This window comes from Neophocaena asiaeorientalis, unplaced genomic scaffold (genome assembly GCF_003031525.2).
Source record: "Neophocaena asiaeorientalis asiaeorientalis breed wild unplaced genomic scaffold, Neophocaena_asiaeorientalis_V1.1 scaffold211, whole genome shotgun sequence".
Taxonomy (NCBI): domain Eukaryota; kingdom Metazoa; phylum Chordata; class Mammalia; order Artiodactyla; family Phocoenidae; genus Neophocaena; species Neophocaena asiaeorientalis.
The window spans coordinates 1,925,655-1,948,991 of NW_020172824.1; the positions used below are offsets into that span (position 1 = coordinate 1,925,655).

Here is a 23,337-nt window from a genome sequence, read left to right on the forward strand (position 1 = left end):
TTTGGGGTAACATAGCAGGAGACATTCACATTGCCTTAGTAGAGTTAATTGTTCCTGAGCAAATCCGGAGAGACGCGAATCTTGTGCGAAGGCTTTCTAGCAATTATTTGCAGTGGAGTGTGTGGAAATACAGCTCTGTTGATGTGCGTTTGAATTCTGAAAGAGATGAAGGGTGCTGTGAAAATGCATCGTGCTGCATTTGTCAGGAAATGGGATTGCCCCGAGGAGCATGGCCAGTGCCTGGTACAAGCTCACCACTGACCCACCCTGTGAGGACAGGAGGGGGGCGCAGGGTCGATAGGCAATCACAGCGCCTCTGGAGTCTCCCTGGCAGCTGGCCAGGCGGCACTGCTCTGCGCCTCCTTGGAATTCAAGATTTCCTGAGCATGCGGATGGACGCCTGCCTGTTTTAGCATTAACAGTCAAAGAGAAGAAACTTGGGACCTTTAAAAAAAATGCCGTCTTGGTTTGTTATGATTGGACTTTGTTTTCATTTTTCTCAGTGGTCAAAGAATGTTGTTTCCAGCCAGAATATCCTTCCTATGTGTCCCTCAAAAGACTGATTTATGGTTGCTATGGGAACCGGATTATCAGATTTTGAAAATTAGTGTATTTTAGGTCCCTAGACACTGCAACACTGTGTGTGTGTGTATGTGTGTGTGTGTGTGTGTGTGTGGTTGCTTCTTCCATTTGGAGAAGGAAAGAATAGAATCTTTTTCATCTATTTTTATTAAATAAAGTGAAATATACACCTTTGTTAGGTGAATTGTGGAGTATGTGGTGTAACATTTCATTCACATTTACTGTGTGTCTCCACTATCTCATTCCCATAGGGACAAATAAACTAAAATGCTGAGGAAGGGGGAGGTTACTTTATGTGATTATAGCTCTATTCAAAGTTTCCTTTTTCACTTCTTTTAATGAAAAATTAAGTGTCACTTTCTCAGTAAAGCTTCCAACTCCCCAAGATCTTGACCATTCCTCTCCCCCCTTCCTTATTCCACATTTTTCATAGCACTTACAACTATCTCAGAAACTATATATTTTGCTTATCTTATTCATTCAATATTTATTGTCCATTTCCTGCATTAGGATGTAAGCTTCATGAAGGCAAGGTATTTTGCCCGTTTTGTTTGCTGCTATATCCCCAGCATTTGAAAAAGTATCTAGCATGCAGTAGTTGCTAATAAGTACTTGTTGAACAAATAAAAAATTAATAATGTCGGGCTTCCCTGGTGGCGCAGTGGTTGAGAGTCCGCCTGCCGATGCAGGGGACACGGGTTCGTGACCCGGTCTGGGAAGGGCCCACATGCCGCGGAGCGGGTGGGCCCGTGAGCCATGGCCGCTGAGCCTGCGCGTCCGGAGCCTGTGCTCTGCAACGGGAGAGGCCACAACAGTGAGAGGCCCGCGTACCGCAAAAAAAAAAAAAAAAAAATTAATAATGTCATATTAATATTCATTTTATTGCTATATTGCTTTGCATATGCTCCACAGTAGTATCCATTGCTTTTGGAAATAGCTGTACTGTCCCTATTCAAGTGATGACAACATGCGAATCCCCAAAGAGTGGGGCGTCACCCCTAACACCAGCCACTAGAATACAAAGATGAGTAGGAAGTGGATGCTGTTCCACAGGGAGCTTACAGTAGAGGAAGGAGGAAGGTGGTCAGTGTAATGCTAGAGTCGACCTCTGGTGGCTTTGGCTGAAAGGTATACATGTTTAGCGAGAACCTGTGATATGCCAGGCACCTTGCTAGTCCCTCACCATTATTCTCCTGTTTTTCTGATGGCAAAACTCAACTTCAGTGAGGTTACATCAGTTTCCCAGAGTTGTACAACCTGAAGGTTAGATGTTAAGACTGGCTCTGTTTAGTCATTTTTTCCCCTCTTTTACTGTTTTAAAACTCTGCAAGCTATTCATGTGCTATACCCCAGACAATAAGTTCTGACATCAGTCTGCTTGGAGAACATGATGGGGTGAGTTGGAAGGAAACTGGCACTGCATAGCATCGCGGAAGCATCTCAGCATGGAGCTCATCTGTCTGGTCTGTTCATTTTTCTCCTGATTTACAATTATAGGAAATTCAAAAGCAAAACTGAACTACAGTGTTTAGGGATGCATAACAAGCTGATGAAACTGTAAAGGTATACAAGGAAGTAATTGCCATAAAGTCAGGATAACTATTGCTCTAGAGAGGGGGAAGGTCTTAGAGGGCATTAGGGGTAGTTCTGGAGTGATGACCGTGACCTGGGTGGTTGGTACACAGGTTTGTGTGTAATTGTTTATCACAGAATAACACGTCACTTCATATTTCACCGTTTTGCCTCTGAGGAGAAATGAAATGAGGGAGGAATGTAGGTGTGAGGTTTGACTGTATCAGAAAAGGTGGCACTTGAAAATCCGAGGTCAAAATGTAAAACCTGTGAAGAGAGAGAGCAAAAAAGTGGCTCTGTCTAGTCTTAAAGCCTAAGCTACAGATATCACTTTGCCTCCTTGGGTGGAGGAATGTTTAACTCTGTACAAATGCCTATTGCCTCTTTCCTGGTAGTCCTTGGTGTAGGTGGCAACATGTGCTTTTTAGGAAACTTAAGCTTAAAGACCTTTAGCCTTTATGAGGGTAGAGATTGTTTAAATTCACATAATTATTTCTAATCATGAAATATTCTGAAAGAGTGTGACAAGGCCATTTTGAATGGGAACATTCGGGGCTCATCCTTTAAGGCAGGGGTCCCCAACCCCTGGGCCCGGGACCAGTATGGGTCCACGGCCTGTTAGGAGCCAGGCTGCACAGCAGGAGGTGAGCGGTGGGCGAGCGAGCAGAGCTTCATCCCAACAGCCTCATTCATTCCCCCTCCCCCCTGCCAAGGTCCATGGAAAAATTGTCTTCCAGGAAACCAGTCCCTGGTGCCCAAAATGCTGGGGACCGCTGCTTTAAGGGTCTTCTTTGCGAAGCCTCTGAGACCTCTAGGTAAAGTTCAAATGCTTTGTTTTCTAGGTGCCCATAGTACTAGCTTGCATACTTATTCACGATCAAATTTTTGGGTAAATGTATTTTTATTTAGATATCTCCTTCATCAGATGGGGGAGTGCCTTAAAGGTTGGAATTTTTATCTTAACTCTCTGTGCCTAGTGATTTTGAAATGTTTGAGGAAAACAAATCCATAGAAAGAATTCACAGTTCAACCTATAAATCCATAGAAAGCATCCACTGCCTGGATAAAACTGGTGTTTGTTAATCTCCATCGAATAAAGCAGGAGTTGGGGACAAAGGAAAATTGTGTTATGTTTGTGAACCATCCACGCAGAGCTGGACAGTGAGAAGATGTAGGAAACATTGATTTCTAAAGTGGAAATGCTACTGACATTTGGAGAAAGTGAAAGAAACAACGTTCATAATTAGAATTCATGAATTACTTTATAATTGAACAAATGCTTTCACAAATGTTATTAATTATCACAAAACACAGTGAGATAAAGAGATATAATCCTGTTTTATAGACAAGGAATCTTCAAAGAGGTTAGGATAACTGTGAACTTGACAAAGTCACACAGATGAATTATGGAGTCCACACAGAAACTTTCAATTCCAAATCCTGGACATCTTCCACTGTACAGTGTTCTTTCCAGAATAGGAGACTTTTATCTCAGTATGAGTATGTAGGACTCTGACTTATGTTCTCCATTCATGGTATCTGCAAAAATGAGTTATATATTGTTTGGTTCATTTTTTTTCCTATTCCAAAATGCTCTCATGTATAGCTTAATAAGACTCAAATGCATGTTAAATCACATTTTATATTTTATTTTTCTTTCATCTGTAAAATGGGATTATACCTCTCTATCTCACTGAGTAACTTGAAGTGCTTTAAAATAGATAATCTTGTGCAAAATCCAGATGGACACAAGTATTTCATAAACTTAGAAATTGGTTTTATATTCTTGTTTTGGTTTCTGTCTTGCCTATCATGACCTTTCAAAGCTTTGTGGTTAAACCCAGAGTAAAACTCTCCCAATGTTATTTGCCCAAGAAGCTATTAGTATGAGATTTATATATATGACAGGAGGTAGAAGTAATCTTTGCAGATAACTGTTAGTAATATGAAGGAGCAGATATTAATATGGGAAGTGACGGCTTCCTTAAAAATCCCAGGTGAACTTTCGACTTAAAATTAATCCAGCAGGCCTGCAGGGACAGTAAAGAATAGACGGGAAGTCATGTGTCACACCTGCATACTTAAAACATCCAAGTCTGATTTCCCTCCAGCATTACCAATTACACTGATTATAGTTCTTAGTTTTCTTTGCACTTCAACCAAGTTTCCAGACAATTCACGGTAGTTAGATGATCGATCTGTGTACATATTCTTATCGATTGCACTTATCAAAAACCATAATGGAAAAGTTGTCATAAAGATCTCGATTAAATAATACACAAGCTGCCATGGCAAACATCTCATAGTTGAATTTTGGCTGAATACACTGAGCTGCAGTGTTTCACTTCGTATTGATTGGATAGCCTCGTGCTGTGTATGTGCAAGTATGTTAACCTGTGAAGCTAGGGTGAGAATGCTGGGAACGTTCGTGAATTAACTGTTGATCTAGAATCTGGAATTCACTCGATAGTTTTTGAAGAACATAGGAGCCTCTGTAAGGATGACAAAATGTCATCAGTTGAAACTGGTTACAGATCTTGATAATTAGGAATACTAGTGTAATCAGACTCTCTAGATTAGTAAGGGCAGAACTAGATTTCTACTTCCTTTTCTTGTTGTTAAAGAATAGCGTTCATACCCTTTGTTGAATCAGTGCTCTTTTATAGAGAAGCTCTTCTCATCTAAAGGAATAACGTAAAATATGGGGAAACTACATCAGCATGAAGATGTTCATAACTGCCTAGTTTAGAGAAAGGAGAAGCTGAAAGAAGCCTATAGGACGTGATGCATCCACTTGACAGAATTTGGGAGGCATTGAAAGTTACGTTTATGAGGTCTTAGCAATGTGGAAACTGCTTTGATATGTTGCTAGGTGAAACATTATTTTACACAGGTAAAATTGTAGATAACTTACTGTTGTATTTTTCACAAATATGTATATGAAAATAGATTTATGGAAAATAGTAATCATTTAATTACTCTTGTTATCAGCATTTTGCAGATCAGTGCTGTTAAGTAACTTGTCAAGGTCACACAGCTACTCAGTGAGAGAGTTTGGACCTGATCCCAGCATTGTCTGCATCCCAAGACCATGCCTTAAGATTATAGTAAACTTGTAATATTGCTTCTTTGACACTTAAAAAATATATATCTATTATAAGGAAAATTAATGAGAAATCCAAAATGGTGCCATAAAAAGTTTTTCTTTGACTTAATTTGTTCAACTTTAATTTTCTTTCCACTTTCATTTTTTCCTATACTCATTCATTCTTCTCTTTCCTATTCTTTTCTCCTTCCCCATACTTTTGTAGAAGAGGAAAAAGTTTTCCTTGACTCTTAGGGTCCTTGGCTGGGTTTGAAAATGAGACTAACAACGATTAACAGGACTAAAGCATACACACTTACTTAATATCAATTTTATGTGATTCAGCAGCCTTCATAGGGAAATGAAGACCCAAAGAAATGGTAAACCTGAGTGTTTTTATGCTAACTTTGAAGAAGAGCGGACATTTGTGGAAAGATATGGTAAGACAGAGTAGCAGATATGTATAACAAAATGTGGTAACTTAGTGAGGCTGTTTCCTTTAGATTCTTCTCAAAGACTCCAACTTGGCATGTTGGCATCTTGGATGTTCATTTTTCCTCCAGGTATAGGGAGGGTGCCTGTCACAGGAGGGCCTTAAGACCTGCTTCCGGGGAGAAGGGAAGGTGGAGGGTTAAGGTCAGAGAACCTTCTTGCTTCTGCTCTTTTCTCAAACTTCTTCAGCTTAAAATATTCAATATGCCAAGATACTATATTTTGGGGCAATGTGTCCTGAACCTCATCACTTTCAGTTCTCAACCAGCAAGAGCCATATTTCTACTAAGACCGTGTTCCGGTGGATAACTGAATCACTGCCTCACCCAGCCTCCCCTTTGTTCCTGACTGGTCTTCTCCCATCCTCGGTCATTTCCTCTTGGACGCCTCCCACCTATCTTAGTTTATTCCTTCTCTTCCACTGGAAGTAAGCAAGGGAATTTCCAGACCCTCTTTGTGGAGGGGGTGGGGGTCACACTCATTTAGTCTCGTATATTTTAAATCTGAGCAATTGGAAATTTCTACTCCTGCTCTTTAGTTCTCATTTTAGGAGCTGCCTTTCTTGGCAGTAATGACCGTGGAGCAAACGTTAACTGTTTCTAGAGAATTCATACTAATTTGGCCCTTTAAAAGTTTTAAGCAGGAAGACTATTTTCCCTGGCCTCCCAGAGGTAGTGGGTAGAGGTGGAAGATGCTGGTGTTTATCTCATGTTTTTAATTAACATGTTTGTTTTTAGGGTGTCTTTTATTCTCTGACATTCTCCCTCTGGACTCAGCAAGTTTTTGAATCGTTGGTTCTCCTGCCGTGAGAACATCCTTTGAGAGAGGCCCTAGAGAAGTTAAGAGACCCTGGAGATCTCAAGAGATGTTAATTAGTAGGAGTAAATAAATGGCTTGTTTATTTGTATGCGCATTTTAATGCTGTCCTTTCCTTTTTTAAATTAAGAAGTAGAAAATGTGTTTGTGCTTAAATGTAGTGTAAAGTTTCCCATATTCCTTTGGGTGTTGGTCTATTTTCCCTGGTTGCAGTAAATATGTTCAAAAGAGTTTTATCTCTTGAGAATGGCCTTCCCCCATTTTATTGCCTTTTATTGCCACCCCTATCCTTGCACAGAAATATCATCTGAATGGTAATAATATTTTATCATCTGCTATAGTAACCATACTTGCTTATTTTCAAAAATTATACAGGACTAGAGTTGAAGAAACAGAGGCTCGGGGCTTCCCTGGTGGCGCAGTGGTTGAGAGTCCGCCTGCCGATGCAGGGGATGTGGGTTCGTGCCTCGGTCCAGGAAGATCCCACATGCCGTGGAGCGGCTGGGCCCTTGAGCTATGGCTGCTGAGCCTGCGTGTCCAGAGCCTGTGCTCTGCAACGGGAGAGGCCTGCGTACCGCAAAAGAAAAAAACCAAAAAACAGAGGCTTGGGAATTGCCCATGATTTGCATAAAACCCTTTTCATCCAAAAGTATAAAAATTATAGTGACTGAATAAAAAGGAACCTTTAGAATGTCTTCCCCATTCTTATCTTCAGGCAGCCTCACACTTAAGACTGCTCAAGGAAATGAAATGCTGGAAGCCATTAAAATTATTTTCAGAACTCTTCCTGGTATCCTCCTTCCAAAATATAGTAAGTCAAGCTATTGGAACTTTCTTATTAATACTTTACTTAATCTCTTACAGCAGAATTCAAGCTTGTTATTTTACATCCTATTCAAGAGAAGCAGTATGGAATAGTGGTTAAGAGCATGAATTCTGGAGTTAGTCCACCTGGGTTCAGATCGTGGCTTGGCCACTTACTACCGTGTGACACTGGGTAAGATAGTTTATTTCACTTGGCTGTAGGGTTCTCCTCTCTAAAACCGGGTAAAACTAGGTATGAGAATTTAGTGAGGTACTATATCTAAGATACTTAGAACAGTGCCTGGTACAGAGTAAGCACTAAATGATCTTTATGAGATTAGTCTTACCGTTAAAAGAGGAGAATGGTCTTCACATTAGAAAGGGTAGAACGATAGTTGAAGGGGAACTGAATCTCAAGATGTCAGGAGATAGTAAGAAAGCCCCAGTTTGAGGTTTTTAATCCTAGACTAATTACATTCCAGATTCTTGAGAGAATGTGTGTAGGTTATGACAGAACCATTTTTGGTAATCATCTTGGAAGCTTGGAGATATTTCTGAAGACAATTAAGAAATAAATGGTATTTTCAAAAGCCATCCAACAAAACCTAATGATGAGGTTGTGCATATGATGGACTCGATTATAATACCGTTAGCTGGATTTGCAGATTTGTACTCCTACAATTACAGTGTTAATTAATGGCTCATGAACATTTTTTGTTGCATCAGGAATTTGAAGGAGTTTACAATTAGAATACCAATAATGAAAGAAATAAAATGTAAATAAAAGTAGAAAGTTGGCACTATGGCACAGCAGAGCCCAAGCATGGGACCTAGGATCTAACGTTATATGTTACCACTGAGCTTTAGATTGAGCTCTGAGGTTCTTGGCAGCCAAGATGACAAAGGAGATGTGATCCATTGTGTCACTGTCATTATCCCAGACTAGAAACGGGAATTTTTCCTTAGTGCTGATTTTTAAAAGACATTTTTCACATGGGACCATAAATGATGAGTATTGATTTAATAGGCAATTCCTTCAACAATACGTTTTGATGCAAATGCTCTTTCTTAAAACAACCTTAGGAAAAAAGTCTAAAAGTTATTATTATATTAAATGTCTGTTCAGCAAAGGCACTATTGTGAAAGGCTAAGCTGATTTGCTCTATGTATGTGAACTTCATGTAGTCTGACTTGATCCAAGATGTAGTTTAGAGATTGACTGTATATCCTTCAGTACTGTTTTTCAAGTCATTTCTCCGGTTGGGAATTTTAGCAAGACCAGTATGCTTTAAAAATCAGCTTGGAAGTTAGTTAAGTCAGCCCACTATGAGGAAAACCATAACATAATTCTCCACCAAATCTTGAAGCTCAGAGTTCATGAGAGGTTCATGGTTGGGTGGCAGGGGGTGGTGAAGGAAGAGAAAGACTTGAGGGGTAAAATTAAGCAGTTTCAGCTTTAGTTATTTTTACACATGGGGTTTTTGGAAAAGACTATGCGACAAACAATATAATAAATTATTTTGTTTAAAAATTTGGAAAACTACCATCATGTTGCATGGTCATAGTGATATTGGTTTAGTTAGTCATCCTGGCAATAAAAAAATCCAAAAGAAACTCTCATGGATTGGTTTATTTTAATAAGAACTTTTTCTGAAGATCTAGCCAAATGATTAGTTGCACAGATTACCTCCTGAAAGGGGTGTGGAAAAGGGGAAACAGACAAATTCCAATTGCCTTTTGAAGAAAAATTTCTGCAGATACTAATTTTAGTTTTAGAGTAATTAATACTAATCTATAACCTATTAGCCTTAACTTTGGCTAGAAAACAGAACAAATTATATATTTCTAGACCAACCTAGGATTCTAGGTTCCTCGACCAAACTAGAAGAATGAAAATAAAACCATGTATCAACATACAGGATAATAATTACTTTTCTAATTTCTGTGGAAATGGAGACTGCATGCGATTTATCTGATTATTTACAACAAACTTGAGACACTAAAACACAGCAGCCATGCTCCACATACCAGTAGAGATTATTTGTTCTGCTTTGAAAGCCCTCATTCTTCCAATGTTAAAAAAAAATGCAAGTTTTACAGAAGCATCAATAACTGGGTGTCTGTACTGCTATCATGTATCGATAGCTTAGGTCACACCTAGTCCCTGCCCTTAGTGTTAAGGACAATTCAAGGGAGATAAAAAGCTATCTTTAATCTCTTAGGAAATGGAGAAATACAGATAAATAGAGATGAAGCCTTTCTCTCTCAATCCCTCCCTCTATATTTGGAATAGAGCTTTAGCATATCTTTAGACATAAGACTGTTGTATATTAGAGTCTTTTACCCCTCCTGGAAACTTTTATATCCCTAATCCTAAAAACTCAGTTAGGATAGGGTCACCGTTAATTTATTATGTAAACCAGGACCCCTTTGAATATGGAAGTAGTTAATGACAAGACAATAAGCAAAAATGGAAGGGACTGTCCTGGACAAACTCCATGTATAGTGTCCTAGAATCTAGGTATAAACAGTTGCAGGGATCCTAGAGTGTGAAGGGTTAAGGAAGTGGAGAAATGTGTGATTAAAATTAATAAAACACATTCACTATTTACCCGTTGAAGTATATAAAAATATAAATAAGAAATTATAAATCCCCTGTAAACCTGCTTCCTAGAGATAGCAATTGTTAATATTGGGTGAGTGACTTTCCACCTATAATCTTCATGCAGCGTAAAGAACATGTTTCTTTTTCTTTTTTTTAAATCAGTATCCCTTTTAACCATTGCTTTGTATCTGTTGCTTTTACTTAACTTAAATCATAAGCATTTCCCTGAGTCAAATATTATTTAAAAAAATTTTTTTAGGGCTGCAAACTATTTTATCTTATAGTTATACTATAATGTGTTAATCTCTCCATATCATTGGTATTTTGAGTTATTACAGTTATAAAATATGATGAACATCTTTGTAACTCACCTTTTGAGTGGAAGTCTCATAATTTCTTGAGAGTAAATTCTGGGAAGTGGAATTCCTGAGTCAAATTTTCAGGGCTCTCGATACATATGTGTGTGTGTTTATGTGTGTGTGTGTACATGTATATATACGTATAAATATATATGTATATATAATTTAAATTGTTGTCCTTCAACAAGTATGTTGAAAATTGTTGTCCTTCAACAATTATGAAGGAAAAGTTATGTGGCAAGTAAGTAGGAAATAATTACTTCATTGGAACATCCTTTGCTTTATTAACTTTGGAGAAATCATGAAATCTTTTATTTTTCTCTCAATGTTTTTATGAAATGACAAGCAGTATGTCTGGGGTTGGTCATGAAAATACAAACATGTACAGAAGTTTTCTACATGTGTCATTGGATTGAAAAATGAAGGGGAATTAGGCTGCCAAGTAAGTGTTCAGTTGGTAACTTATTTTTTATTGTTTTATTAAAAAAATTTTTTTTTGGTTGCGTTGGGTCTTTGTTGCGGTGCGTGGGCTTCTCATCATGGTGGCTTCTCTTGTTGTGGAGCACGGGCTCTAGGCACGTGGGCTTCAGTAGATGCAGCATGCGGTCTCAGTGTTTATGGACATGGGCCCTAGAGCAGTGCGTGGGCTTCAGTAGTTATGGTGCATGGGCTCAGTAGTTGTGGCTCGTGAGCTCTAGAGCGCAGGCTCAGTAGTTGTGGCGCACGGGCTCAGTTGCTCCACGGCATGTGGGATATTCCCGGACCAGGGCTCGAACCTGTGTCCCCTGCATTGGCAGGAGGATTCTTAACCACTGTGTCACTAGGGAAGTCCCAGTTGGTACTTTAGACTTAAGTGCCAATCAGGTGGAGTAAGTGACGTGGTGGTGTGAACATCAGGGCTTCTAACTTGAATGGACATTCCCAACGAGGTGAGAGGGCACTTTGGTGCATGAGAGCAGCATTAAGCTGGGGAGTGACCTCTTTGCTTAGCTGCAGAAGATAAGTCAGGTTATTTTTCAGAAGCTTAAGTCTATCAGACTGGCCTTGTTATTTATTGGGATGATGGATAGTTAACAACAGGGGCTCATCCTCGAGGGCTGTTGTGATCAAGACACAGCAAGTGAATAGAACATGTAGTCCATTCTAGTGGATCTCAGGAGCTACAAGCAGATCTTTGACTGCCCATGAAGGGCTTTTATTGGTTTGTTTGCTTTTTAAATTTGTGGATGTCGTCAGCAAAGTCCCTTCTTACTCTATTCCAAATAATCTGTTGGGGAAAATTCCGGCTCTGGTTAACTTTTCCTTGTTCCTCAAATTTGAGGGAAGAGAGTTGAATGATCCACCATTCCAAAAGGATTCTTGTGTAGCCATGTCTTGTTGGAGGAAATAAGGCAAGAAAGCTTCTAGACCTGATTATAGATCCTCCATGGTGCTCTTCAAGGAGTGCATCCTCTAATCTTCTCCCATCTAATGAGGACATTTCATGAGGCCAGTACAGTGTCCAGGGTTGTCTGGGACTGAATCTCTAGACTCAGGTGACTGAACTCTCTAGTAGGGCTTGGTTGGTATATTATATGAGAACACAGTGTTAATTGGGCACCTCAGATGTGCTGGTAATACATGTAAATCCTCTAAGCTAATAAGCTGTTTTGGATTTCTCTGTTTCTTCATTAAGATCACACATATCTTAAGGAGAGTTGGCCATACTACCATGCTGTGTGGAGGGTGGATTAGCAACCACAATCCACCAAGCTTTAAGGTGAATCTTTCGATCCTTCATAGACTTTTAATACCATCAGCTTAGACAAGATAACTGTGCAGACAGGGTAAAAGAAATAGGACGTCATTCGCGGAGACAAAAGTTAACATATTCTTTCTAGCAGATAAATAATAGAAAAGGCAGTATTGTCCAAGAGAAAACAAAAATAATATCAAAAGAGTTTCTTGGGACATACTTTGAACTCCCCCCTGCTAATTATGCAGAGGAAAATTACCGTGCGCCACATCCACCAAGGTTAGAAAAGGAGGAGAAAATGTCTTTAAACTGCAGACTACAGTGTGAGAGATTTAGATTGGTTATAAGGAATAATATTCTGGTAGGATAGTTAAACACTGGACAGTGTTACCCAAGAGACGTTGCAGGCCTAGAAGTGGGGCGGAGGAGTTGCAGGTACCTCTGACCCCTGAATGCATTACGGTAAGTCTTTAGAGAGCAGTGGGAAAAAAGTTATGTGAAAGAAGTACACAGGCTATAGTTACAAAGAATTTTCGGGACTTGACGGAAAGAAAGAGGAAGAGCAAAGAATCACTCCTAGGCTAATAAAACATCATCTCAGGGATGGCGGAAGAGTCGGGGTGCTAATGCACGTCAGAATATAAAAGAGGCACAGAAGGAACTGTCTAGACAAGAAAAACACACTGTGAAAAAAGGATCGAGAAAAAGGGAGAGGAATTAAAATGTTAGCTTGCTATGTTTATAGCAAACAGTTATGTGCTTGTAGAAATGTTTTGGTTTGGTGTCTGGAAAATATGTGTAAAATGTAAATAGCTCTTTATTTAAAACACTTGAATTACTTTCTCTGAAGAATATTAAATAGTGATAGATTGTGAATTGGCTGAGATATTTATGGGCTTTCAAGGAGAAGGATAAAATCAATGGTCTCCTACAATCAATTCTTAAATTATGATTCCTTCATCATTATTGTGATTTTTGGTGCTGAGTGTGTGCTCTGAGGTTCCGAGTGCCTGTGGGTGTCATTAGACAAATGTTTACTAAGCAGACTACTAAGGAAAACGGCATGGGTTCCAAAGATGTGTTGCATTTTTCAAAAGGAGCTTGCAGGATCCTCAGGGAGATTTGACGGTAGCAGACACCATAAGGGCCCCCGGGAGACACGAGGCGTTTCTACCAGAGCTGAGAGCTGGCAGCAATGAGTGTGGGCTCTGTGAGAACACACAAGGCTTTCCTGGAGGGATGGCATTTGGGCTGGGCCTTGGAGGGGAGATGGAGGCTTTGACGGATGGAGATATGCAAGCAGAGGGAGACAGGCGTCCTAGGAGCAGAGAACAGTGGTTGGTAGTACAGAGAAGCTCTACATCTAATGTGTGGTGTTTTCCGAAAGCCAACAAAGGCTTTTGAGGAGGAAAGAGCACCATAACCTTGAAGGAGAGAGAAGACAGGAAGACCAATTAGGCAGCAACTGAGTTAGTTTAGGCAAAGGAATGATGGCTTGTCCTAGGTAAGGAAATGAAAATGACAAGAGTCGTGAGGGAGAAACTGTGAGAAAGACCTGAGTAGGTGAAAAGGGGGAGTGCAGAGAGAACCAAAGATGGGAGGACGCTTAGTAGAATGTTGAGGCCATTGATAAAAACTAGACAGACGGAAAGGATATTGATAAGCAAGTCCTTAGAATCAAAACCTGCTTCTCTTCTGCCTGCTTTTCTTTCTTCTCTCCCATCCTCCCTTCTGTCCCTTGCATGAAGCCTCTGCTTTGTGCCTGCTCTGCTCAACGTAAAGTAATGAAGGGAAATAAAAACATGCAAATGACATCCCCTTGCCTTTTAACTGCTCACCATTTAGTTTGGGGAATAGGATCTATGCATACTTCGGAAATAATTAGCACACAGTTAAAGATAATATAACTACCCGTGTGAGTGCAAAAGAGAAAAATGGTGGGCTAAGGTCTCTGTCTGGCAGAAGCTAAACTTAGAAGTGGATATGCAAAGTGTGGTCTATTTTAGTTATGCATCAGGTAATAAATGGGGTCAAGGTCATTGGTTCTGGTTCTAGTTTGAACCAGATTTCTCTTTCAGGTACCCTTGAAGATGTTAGCGTGTCTCCATGTGTTGTCACCCTTATATTCAGAGATCAGAGGAATATTAAAAAAGTTTATGACAAGCTATTCCTGCCCTCTTATTATTTATGGAGATTTCTTTTCCCTAGGAATTACCTTGCAGATAATTCATTTTTGAAAGCTTTCCTGCATCTCAAAAATATTTGTTGAATGAACAAATAGAGTGACTTTTAAAATTAATTTAACCCCAACTTTCAAATAACATCATTCCTAGGTGAAGTGAAGCCTTCAAATGATTTCAGGGTCAGATTTATCGTGGTCATATCTTAGTGTAGGAGTCCAGCTTTGGATTTCACATCCGGCAGTTGTGAACTAGAAAATTTAAACACCACGCACCCATCCCCTGTCTTTAAAGGACCTGTGACTTCAGTAGAAGCTCTAAGAATTTATTTTATTCCAAAATGTTAAAAGAATCCAAAATGGGCTGGTTATTTTGCACTTCCCTGTTAATAGCACCCAGGGATAAATACTGGTATCTTTTGTTGCCATCTGTTTTCTAGTTTCTCTATTTTTATGTCCTGTTTCTATTCTGTTAAAAATTCTCTTCTATTTATAAAAAGTACATATAGTTGGCAATATGAGATTTTTTTTTTGCGTCTTCGTGTATTTGATGAGACAAACTACTAGATCATTTTGGAAGACAGTGATTTGTGAAATTTGAATATGAAAAACCAGTAGCAAAGAGAAGGAAAGCAGTGGGGGTATTTGCCAGACGGGAGATGCCTTACTGCTCTTTGGCAGGCCCTGAGAGCCACTTGATAGGAAAAGGCTCACTGAATCTAATCTTTTGATACTCAGGGCAACTGCTGACTTCAGAACAGGTACTGTCTCTAGAAGGAGTAGAGAGTGATCCCTGTGGGGCACTAGAAGGCCTTTTTTTCCTATTTCTCCTCTTTCGGGTCTCTGTTCTCTAATTAAAATAGGTGTTTTGGAAAAAGAGAACATGAATTCTGAATACAGTAATAAATTGTATCCTTGCCTCAGATGGAATTAAAATGACTGCAGACTTGAAATTTCCCTGCCTCTGAAAACTTAATTTGATATTTTCTGTTACACACCAAGTAGTGATTTGCAGAGGCACAGACTGCATCTAATCTTACATCTAATTATCTGATCATCTGAATCGCAAATACAGTAGTTAAAGGGTGTCTGTTTAAAGGGCAGCCGCAAAATGTAAATATTAAAAAGGAGAGCTCTCTAGTTTTCAGGAAGCAGACATGGAGATTTATAATAGCCATTATGTTATTCACGGTATTAGGTCAGCAGGTCACATAAAAATGTGGTTACGTTGTTCTGTCGCTAAAATGTGAAGATAATTCTGAAGTCTGTGCTGAGCTTGTTTTGACAATTAACCTCCATTAGTATTCTAGGCCACATAAGAGCAAAACTCTTAAAAGGCTCTCTTTTTCATGAATGTACTGTCAAATTGACTTCATTTAAATAGGACTGTAGCCACAGTAAATGATGAGTTGATATTTATACAAAGCATAACCTTAATTAAAATATTAAACGCAGTGTTCACGGAATTATTGTACATTTATATGTAATAGAGTAAAAACATTGCATGGGACTGTTAAGCTTTTTGTACGAATCTAATTAACTTTGACAGGCTCTGGGCTTTTCTCCCCCTTATTTTTAGAAGTGCTGTAGAATAAATGTTCTTGCATCTGGAAAACTTCAAACAGTTTGATCAGCAGTTCAGATCTGATTTAAAATGTACGTATTGAGATGCTCTCTTAGACGTGCAGGGCTCAACTTCTTGTGGCAGGAAGGCAGATGCGGAAGGGAGAACAGCTGTAGACTGGTGCTGCCAGTGGGTATTGTTTTTGTCACAATTTACTGTCAAGCCGCTACCGCTGTGAGCAGGTCTTTGTATATTAGGCTCTGGTTAATGAAAAGGTGAACTCGCATGGCTGATTCCCTGGAGGGCGATTGGGAGGGAGATATTTCTCTCCACCCTTACACTTCTGTAGCCCTGAGGGAACAGAGGCACCAGGAGCAAATCTAAATTCCCACGGAGCCCAATGACTTCCTGTTTGGTAAGTGAGGGAAGGAAGTCCTCCTGCAAACAGTGAATTAGGACATTGAGGATAGTGCAGTTTTTGTTCTCCTGTTCCTTCCCTAAAATCTAACTGAGGATCAGCACTGAAAGAAGCTAGGAATTTCTCAGTCTAATTGCTATGATTCAAAGGTAACAATAACAGCAACAACAACAGTTATATTTTATTCAGCACCAATTGTGTAGCAATTGATTTGGGAACATGACTTTTTCTAAATTTTTAAACATTTTATTGAAGTATAGTTGATTCACACTGCTGTGTTAATTTCTGCTGTACGGCAGAGTGATTCGGTTATACGTATATATACATTCTTTTTCACATTTATTTCCATTATGGTTTATCATGGGATATTGAATATAGTTCCCTGTGCTATACAGTGGGACCTTGTTTATCCATCCTATGTATAATAGTTTGCATCAGCTAATCCCAAACTCCCAATCCTTCCCTCCCCCACCCCCCTTCCCCTTGGCAACCACAAGTCTTGCAAACATTATTTTATTTAATCTTTACCCCATCTCTGAAGAAGATACTATTTCCAGTTTACTGATGCGGAAACTGAGGCCCAGAGCCTCTGTCATCCTTCCAAAAGGCACATAACTACAAAGCATCAGTGCTATTAAAATGCGAGAAAAACTGTAAATTGGCGTTGAATATTGAAATAGATAAAAATTAAGTGTAACACAACAATATGTATTTCATATGGACCTATTTCTGTAAAAATGCAAAGGAAGAATGTGTGGCTATATATACACACAGACACATGTATATTGATACAGATAAAAAGAAAGAGAACTGAACATATTAGATGGCTGACAGTGGTTATTTGAGGTGGCTGAGCAGGGGAAGAACAAGTAGAACAATTTTTTCAAGTTTTTTCATTAATTTCTTAAATTGTTACAATCTTTAATTCATGTAATTAAAGATTAATTACAAAGGGTAATTAATTAAAGGGTAATTACAAGCTTAAAGATCCAGAAAGGACTTTTGCTGCCAAAGTGAACATTTGAAAATGAGAATACTAAAAAAGAAAGTGTTGGCAGCTCTAATTTCAACTAGGGCTGTCTGACCCCAACATTTGTGCTTCTACTAAACTATGTGGCTTTTTAAAATGTGTGATTAATATTAAAAAAAAATCCCACGAAAGGGGATGGTGAATCTCTGGTCTCCCTTTGGTCCTTGGGAAATCCTGCTTATCCATTGCTGATTTGAGGATACATCAGAATTCCATCCTTAATCTATTTAAGCCAATCAATATATATCGAGTCCCTGTGATGCACCAGTTGCACTGTGAAGCCCAGAGGAGGCTGCAGAAATGAATAAGGCACTGATTCTGCCCTTTTAAGGTGTTTAAAGCATCATGAACAGACAGACTTATGCCCAAACAGCTGACAGACAAGGCTTAGTGTCATACGTGTGTTGACAGTGGGAGAAACAGTGTGCCATGGGACATTTAGGAGGGGACAGTTATAGGGCTAGGGCTCACGTGACAATTTGTCGGGTACCTAGGTAGATGTCTAGGAGCTGGACGTGATGGAAGATGCCAGGATGTGGCCTCTGTCCTCAATGACTGTGTAATGTTGTAGGAAAGAGAACATTAAAACACGAGAAAAGAAAGAACAAGAGAAGCCAGGAATAGTACGTAATGGACTGCTTCGTAATATAAGTTAGGCCCTAAGTGAAGTAAGAATTCAGGAAAGGCAGTGATCACTGTGGGTAAGAATTGTAGAAGAGGGTTTCATAAGGAAGTAAATTATAGTACCAGTATGTTTTCTGCTTAGCAATTGCTCTGTGAAAGAGTAGTGGCCAGGAATCCTAGTTAGTCTGCACTTTAAAATTGGCCTTTGAGTGGAGTCTCTCTTCATTCTCTGACCGTTGTTTAAAAAAGGACTGAATAACAATTAAATCCATTCATGGCTGAGGCATTTAGTTTATATGTATATACACACATACACATACATGCATTTATTTGCTATATTCATATAAATCAGGCATCACAGATGTCTCCCTTTCTCTCTCTCTTCCCTCCTTCCCTCACTCCTTTGCTCTCTCCATCCCTCCCCTCCCTCTCTTTCTCCCTCCCTTCTTTCCTTTTTTTCCTACTAGTATTTCTCACACATTGGGCACAGAATCAGGCACACTTGGTTTAAAAAAGAGAGAGATTTCTACCCTAAAGAATAGGAGACTAGAAGTGTAGAGGAGCTAGCTGTTTAGGGAGTTTCATTTGAACAGATATTAAATCTGTGTTCTAGATCCTTCTAGTAGTACCGTGATCATGCGTCTAAAGTATCTAGCACAGTGCTAGTATATTCTAGATGCTTAGTAAGTGTTAGTTCTCTTCTCCATCCTCTCCTCCCACCTTTCCACAAGGCTTTAGTGATCCAGTCTGGGGAGAAGAGAGAAAAGCCCACATGGGAGGGACTGTAAAAAATAATCTAAGACTGAGGGTTGCATATTTGGAAAAAATTTGATGTTCAGTAATCAATTCCTGCCAATGTCTCAATATTAGGGTGATTAGGTCTATTATTGAGCAACCCTGGACTTCCTTAGAGTGAAGATAAACAATGTAAGTATATTAAAAATGCATATGCATCTAGAGCAAACCACATACACTGTTAAGTATCTGGGATGCTTATTTTTGAAAAAGATATTTCTATCATATTGACTTTTTCCCTATTTTTTTGTTTTTAATCATTCTAAAACAGATAAAAATCTTTCACAGCCTGTCTGACTCATACTTCTTTAAAGACTGAACTTAAGACTCAGCCCTTGCATTTTTTAAAGTGATAATTTTTTAAGTTATGTATGTACTCTCACCATAGAGAATCTGTAAAATAAAGGAAGTATAAAAAACAAACAAACAAAAAGACATAATCCTACAAGCTGGAAAAAACTATTGTTAGCATTTGGTTTCAAGTTCTTCTAGTCTTTTTAATGCTTATTTATATTATGGTTATTGTATATATTTGGTTGCGATTATACTTTTTAGATTTGGCTGCACAGTTTTTTAGTGTGATTCAGTTTAAGATCATTACTCACTTTCACAATAGTTCTGAGGGGGACATAGAGAAGAGGCCTGTCATTGAACCTGATCGGGCTCCATGCCAAGGCTTCCCTCTCCTCTGATGTCATCCCCCAGAGTGTGGATGGCCAGGGAGTGACCTGGGAGGAACTTCTGCTCTGTGCCTGACGGGGCAGACTGGGAGGGCAGTTGCTCATGGCAGCTGGCTGGCACACAGGCTCTTGGACGGCTGACTGGACATGGTCAGAAACAGGAAACACGAGTTAACTGGCACATATCTTGGGATCCAAGTTCAAGCAGAATAACAAGTTAGGACCTGATATGACCTGAATGTGGTGGACCTGTGGGATCGAAACAGAGTTGGGAGAAGAGAAAACATTCCAAGAACATCTTTAGTCAGACAGCAGACTTGTATATTCAACAGTCTTTTCTGTCCTCTCTGGGTTTTAAAGCCACTGAATGCATTTATGCCAGACTGTGGGGCTCCAGAACTCAGGTGTATGAATGGTTAACGTGGCAGCACGTTTGGAAAGGGAGACAAGGTGTTTATCCCAGAACTTCGGCTTATATGTATTTATTTGGGATAGTTTTGGGGAGTCTTGTGGACATTGTAGGGGAAGGGAATGTTAAAGTGTCCCTCCCCCAACAATGACTTGGTTCTCTTACTGATTATTTCTTTGGAGCCCAAAAACTACCCTTAGTCCAGGAGAACTCTTGGAGCCTTGTCTGAGGGAAGGTCCTTCTCATCTGAACTGACTAGGGATTCTATGCAAGGTCCCTAGGCCCATGGTGGTCCAGAAAATCCATGTCCTTCTGTGTTGGATGACGGATCGCAAATACTTCTTGATTTAATATATATTTATTAAGTACCAACCATGTATCAGATACTGTGCAGAATACTATAGACATAAAGACTAATAGAAGTGGTCCTTATCCTGAGGAAACAATATACAGAGAGGTAGATTTGTAGGGAGATTAATATAAGCCTTGGAGTTAGAGGTGGGGTTATGCTTTTTGTCCAGCCATGGGCGTTCAGTAGTGAGTCCTAATGAATGATTGTTGAATGATTACATATTGCATTTACCTACTTACTATCACCTTTTATCAAAAGCAGAATTTTGCACATAACTTCTGTTTATGCAAAGCTTCTCATGCTATTACTTGTGTTTTGAAACCTGAACAAATACATGACTGTCATTTTTTCCCTGCTGTTTCTACAGTGTGCTATTTTTTTAATTGTCCTCTTTACATACTACTTTCTCCTCAATTCAACATTTTATCTCATTTATAATCCAGTAAACCAGGAACTTGACTTGGGATGTTACCCGTTTTATTATTCCTCCAATGATCTTTAGAGGCAGTTTCGGGATTATAGCAGCAGTTCCTGAGACTCTGAAATGGGATAGATTCACTGAGCAGTGATTCTCCACCTTTGGTATTTGTCAGATTCCAGAGATGATCAGCTCCTTGTCACAGCTGGAGAATCACTGGGGACGTGACGCTACAACTGAGATTGTTGCTGGACATGTGTGAATGAAATGTATATTTCATGACTGCAAATTGTACAACATTATGAATCTGCCACTGTGGACAAAACTGGATCTGGCTTTTGACCTTTTCAGACCTTTTAGAGTAAAATAAAATTCTTTAATTGCTGGAAGTTAGCTAGTTCTCTTATGACCATAGGGAAAGGGTATGTGTGCTACTGATCTGGTTGATCTTCAGTAGGTCTCTAGGGTTTCGATTCTCAAACTGTAGCATGCATGCGAATTGCCTGGAGGGCTGGTTAAAACACAGATTGCAGGGCTCCACCTCGGGAATTTCTGATTCAGTACATCAAGGTGGGACCCAAGAATTTGCATTTCTAGCAAGTCCCAGGTATTGCTGGTGCAGCTGGTGCAGAGACCACATTTTGAGAACCACTAATCTAGGAGCTTCCTTTACTGCGTAAAACTATGATTACTTTTTAAAAATGTAAATTGCTGCTAGAGAATGGACTTGAGGATATGGGGAGGGGGAAGGGTAAGCTGTTACAAAGCGAGAGAGAGGCATGGACATATATACATTACCAAACGTAAAATAGATAGCTAGTGGGAAGCAGCCGCATAGCACAGGGAGATCAGCTTGGTGCTTCGTGTCCACCTAGAGGGGTGGGATAGGGAGGGTGGGAGGGAGGGAGACGCAAGAGGGAAGAGATATGGGAACATATATATATGTATAACTGATTCACTTTGTTATAAAGCAGAAACTAACATACCATTGTAAAGCAATTATACTCCAATAAAGATGTAAAAAAAAAAAAATAAAATAATTGGAAGGAAAAAACACCTATTGGAGGATGGATTCTCCTTTGGAATATTCATGATTCTGTGGAAGATCAGAAAATCTGTGTTTAAGTATTTTCAGGAAGGGAGACAATAGCTTTCGTCATAACTTATTCAAATAGTTTTTCAATTAAAAAATCTATTATAAAACCTTTATCTGAAACTTACCTCATCTTTGTCTTAGACTTTTTGACCTTAGAAAGGTGGCATCATTGATAATTGAAGATCATTATCAGTCGTCTCTATTTCCTCCCATCCCATATCCCCAGTCTAAGTAATATATTGCTTTAGTACCGTAATACTGACCTTAATTTAATTTTGATAAACAAAAGGATGGTGAATAGTAAGGCCAATTATCTTTGAAGAGAGAAGGCTGAACTCTTTTAACCTGTACGAGAAAGATTTCACAGAAGACATCCAAGTTCCCGAAAGGAAGTTTATCTGACCCAGACATGACAGGGAGAAATGACTTTAATTTAGCTTTGCCTCTTTCAAGTAAGGCTTTATATCAGACGTTTATTTGGATACACTTTGGTGCCCTTTGTGTTTTCCAGTTAGTAAATGAATGACCCATGTAACACCTAGCCTATGGAAAAGCTGTGTAACTTTTCCTTGGATATCAGGGGTAAATCCCAGTTTTTATGTAGCCTGAGACAGAAAATCTGGGAGGCCCTCCTAACGAGTACAAATATATCTGATATTTGCAAATTTTACAAAAATGTATGCCAATGTGAAAATATTAAACTTCTTCCAGGGCTGGAAGCAGCCCAGGCTAGTGAGGGGCCCTGAAGGTTAAGTTTCATTAGCTTCAAGGACAGTTCACTTCTGACTGTATTACAGAGCCCTGACGCAACTGGTCACACATTGTGGATGCTCAAGGAAATTTTGTGGAGTGAATTCATGAATTCTTCATCACAGTATCTTCAAAGCAGTGTGATTTCCATTATTTTTGAGCTCTTGATGTCACTATCAGTAACTTGATGTTGAACATGTGTTTAGCACTAGTTTTTTGGTTTTGTTTTGTTTTTTAGAGAAAGAAGACACAGGATCTAAATCAACCAGTGTTTTTCTGTGTAGAATCAATAGCATATTCATCAGGGACCTCCCATCTTTATTGTTTCTCTCCACGGAAATCTTTAGTAAAAGGCGAAAGATTTATGCGTTCTGAAGAGAAACCAGAGTGTAGGGACCTCCCATCTTAAGCTAAAGAGATTAGCAGTGAAGACAAAACGGTGATGATGAATGCTGCTTAGGCCAGGGAGGATGTCAGCCTGATAGACCTGACAAATAGAACTCAAGGCTGGTTAGCTTGGAATTCTGAAGATTCTGTTGCTCTGTCTTCTAATTTTTAGAGGATATAAGGCTGGGAGGTTTTGAATGGTGGAGAATTTGCTCTAGTGAAGTCCTCAATTTCTGGATGATTTTTTTTTTTTTTTGGTACGCGGGCCTCTCACTGTTGTGGCCGCTCCAGTTGCGGAGCACAGGCTCCGGACGCGCAGGCTTAGTGGCCATGGCTCACGGGCCCAGCCGCTCCGCGACATGTGGGATCTTCCCAGACCGGGGCACGAACCCGTGTCCCCTGCATCGGCAGGCGGACTCTCAACCACTGCGCCACCAGGGAAGCCCCGATTTCTGGATGATTTTAGTGGAGCTTTGGCTACTGCACTGGGCTTGGGAGGCCAGGTTCAGGTGAGGATGAACTAATAGCAGGAGAACACATGATCCTGGAGTATGGTCAGAGCTGTTTGCCTCCTTTGCTCTCGAG

At 39.6% G+C, this 23,337-nt stretch overlaps 1 non-coding gene across 1 annotated transcript; it reads right to left on the reverse strand.

The window, feature by feature from the left end:
• Positions 1–22,636: 22,636 nt before the first annotated feature.
• LOC112397647 (U5 spliceosomal RNA) lies at positions 22,637–22,756 on the reverse strand. Its single transcript, XR_003002835.1, has one exon. It is a non-coding gene; the product is annotated as a U5 spliceosomal RNA (small nuclear RNA).
• Positions 22,757–23,337: the final 581 nt, after the last annotated feature.